Source organism: Physcomitrium patens, chromosome 19 (genome assembly GCF_059467195.1).
Source record: "Physcomitrium patens ecotype Gransden chromosome 19, ASM5946719v1, whole genome shotgun sequence".
In the NCBI taxonomy this organism is placed as follows: Eukaryota; Viridiplantae; Streptophyta; class Bryopsida; order Funariales; family Funariaceae; genus Physcomitrium; species Physcomitrium patens.
This window is the reverse complement of record NC_143428.1, coordinates 14,699,410-14,703,210: the sequence shown is the minus strand read 5'-3', so window position 1 is coordinate 14,703,210 and position 3,801 is coordinate 14,699,410.

Here is a 3,801-nt window from a genome sequence, read left to right as displayed (position 1 = left end):
GATTTTATTTTTTTAATCAATTTTATTCAATCTTAACTTTAGATATTTTTAATTTTTAAATTAATGATTAATTTATGATTATCATTAAAAATTAAATGTATTATCTATTGATAGATCTAAAAATCTAATAAAAAATAATTTTGGAAGCTAAATATCAAATATCTAAGCTTATTTGAAGCTTCAATTGAAAGAAGCTTAGGTATACACCATAAAGCTAGTTGATATGAAAAACAAAGAATAAATCACATTTTAAATTAGTAAAAAAATATGGTTGTTGTAATATAATATAAGAACTATTTGACCATGTAAAAATTTGGAGAGTTGAAGATTAAGACCATTTTCTATTTGAAAGAAAATTAACTTATTTTTTACTACCATCTATGGAGGTACTTCTTATTTTTTACATCTATTTTTTAAAATTGTATTAAAAATAAAACATATTAAAAAAACTACAACCATTACTATATAGTATTGTGTAGAATAGATATTAATTCGTTTTTGAAAGATATTGGTAAAATATATTAATAATCCATATAATAGGAAATTCAGGAGGACGGATGAGTGATTTAGTTCTTCAAAGCAGTTAATTATAGAATTACGGTTAGAATCTAGAGAATCAAGGGAAAGTATATAGGAGTTGTAGAAGTTAATTAACGTGCCAGACTGTGATAGTCATGAGCCAAGGGCCATTGCTGTGATAGTTTTGAGCTGGGGTAAGCTTGGTGCTATCTCTTTTCTTTTGTTTGTTATTTTCTTTGAATAAGAGGATTGAGAGTTGTTGAATATTGTGAAGTGAATTATGGAATGGAAATGTGATTGGTATTATTTGAAAAGAAGAAAGATTGAATGCTGAAATCTGATTGTAGTTCAGCAGAGAAAATGAGTCTATGTTTGTGTGAAACACCGTATTGTGAATGGCAGTTCTGTATGAAGTATTCCAGTGATTAGAATGAGGGTAGTTGTGTGCTGAAAGTTGTGAGGGCGCAGTATTACAATTGGAGATTATGAGGGTGAATATATTGGTAGAAATAGCAATTATTGGTATGACTGAATTGCTATAAGGAAGAGATCGATAAGGTGAAGGAGGAGATTATAGTTTCCTTGTGTGTTCAGATATTAGAAATGGAGACGATACATTCAGGAGATAATTGATTGTGTGATCCTAACTTGAACGCTTAAGCAACTAATCATTCTCAGTGTTCGAATCCCCCTATACGGATTTATTCCCATTAGATTAATTTGGAATAAGTAAAATGAACAATCACATTTTGGCGCCACTACCGTAGAGTGATAATAGCTTTGAATGTTAGGAATTAATTACCAAACGTGTGAGAAAATTGGTAATAGAAGACGATTTCAGTAGTGTTTGAAGAAAGAGTATGGTTATTAAGAATGAGAATTTAACAACAAAGAGAATAAAGTAATCAAAGGAAAGAACAAAGTGATCACAAGCAAGAAATTTATTGCGTAACGAGCGAGATCACAAATTGAAAAAGAAGCATCGACAAAGTTGGATTAAGCCGTGGTTGCATGCTTGTCAACATATTTGATTGTACCCAAAAGACGATCGACCTCTAATATTTCAGAAGTACATACTATTAAAAAAATTACTAAGAGCACTTGCGGGGAGCGCTACTAATAGTCCACCATACCTCTCCAAGCCATTAACGGAAAATGAGGAAGGCACAGAGGAATTAGATACTCCACTAGGTATTTTTTCAATTGAAAATACGTTCAATTCTAATAAGACTGGTTCTAAAGATCGGCATAAATTACTTGCCAATAAAGACCAATTTAGAGTATATCAAAACCTGTCGTTTTTACTTCATATTCAACTAGTAAAATTATTTGGGGATAATAATAGTCAATCGAGAAGGCCTTAAAGTCCGAAAAAGAATTTTGTGGGAGAGAATTTTTATTTTAATAAGAAATTGAGCAAAACACAAGCATCTTTAATGATGTCAGGATGACCAGTCATTCCGATTGCAGTACAAATGGATGCAGTGGGCGATCGAATGACTAGCATCGTGCCATTACTTACTTTTTGAGATTTGCTACGTGGGGATCTAGATCAACATTTGTCTCAATTCTTAACGGCATATATAGCCAATAATGGCAGAACTAAAGATATTTGGTTAAGATGGCTACTAGCGACATTGAAAGACACAACATTTGAGTGGTATAACCGCCAACCTGTGGGACAATTTATCAATTGGAAGGCATTAAAAAATACATTTTTAGTCCACTTTTGACCAATTGGTTTTGAATAACGTCTTAGAGAAAAATTAATGAATAGTAGAATGGTACCAAAGAAAGCGGTACAGTCATATTATGGTCGCATAGCAGATACACTTTGAAAATGGCCAAATAACCAAATGCCAAAATCATTTGTGTTGTCCATATTGGTCAATGGACTATACCCACCAGAATTGAAGATTTTTGTAAAAGAGGCTCAATCAGCCACTATTGCATCATCTCTTGAGCAAGCGAAAGTATGAGAGGAATGTCACTATGACTAGAAGTTAACAGTTGGAGCCACAATGATTCCATCTCAAGGAGGTTATCAAATGATAAATTGGAATGACACATCGAAAGTTTATGGTACAAATCCACAGGGAATCGTAAATGTCGTTTGATTGCAGGCTATACCACCATCATCATTACACCTGTATGTGCCTTATTCTGCATATCAAAAACCAACACCTATGAAGGAATTGCCAAATGCATTGGTATCAAGGGATTTCAATGAATCATTTCTGTTAACATCGACAAAAAAAATGGATGAATTGGCTGTGAATCTGACCAAGGATAAAGAAAAAAGGCATAAACCAATCAATATGCATCCCAATGTCTGGTGCAGCAATTGTAAGGGGCAAGGTCATTTAGTAACAGAATGTCCTTCACTACCCCAAATGACTATACAATGTACCTTTTGTGGTGGCAAGCATATTACTACCAACTGTTGGAATTTACGAAAGCAACAATAACTCAATAAGTAAATAATAACTCAACCAACTTCATGGGATGTCAATCAAGTACAAACGAATAATAAGTTTGGTTGAAATGGAAATCAAGCGAATAAACAAAACTAAAATTATTCTAATTTTCTAAACTCTGAATTTCACCAAGAAGGTGTATCCAATACTCACAGATTGGCGATGAACCAACCAGGATACCATCAATATCCACCCATGACGAAGCCAATGCCAGATTCTACAGTAACAATGGGTCAACCAGGATCCTTTATTCATCCGACATGGAACAGACCTAGCCGTTATATACCAACAGAGACACCCATTATCCCTGAAGGAATTGGCAGGAGACCACTTCGTTGCTATCGTTGTAGTTAAATTGGACATTATGCGAGTGAATGTCCTAATCTAAGGGCTAGTGATTACTATGCTCTAATATGTAGAAATTGTAAGCAGTCTAGTCACACTTATCAGCAGTGTAATACACCCTTTAATTATAATAATCGGGACCAAAAAATACAAACAAGCCAACCGGCAAAGGACAAAGGCCATGTTCAACGAGACGCACCAGTATATCATGTCAAGGTAGTGAACGCAGTGCTTACTAGAGGCCAACAAAAAGTTAAGAATCCAATTCAAGACATGGATGAACCAATCGTAGGAAAGCAAGTAATGCCATCCATGGGGCTAAACAAACCAATATCAGGATTGAGACGTATCCCAATATTGAGACCTAAACAAACTGAGGAACCTAATTTGGTTCTACGTACCAATTTACCGGGATAATCCAATCCAGGTCCTGTTACGAGCTTCGTACCCAGTATGAGAC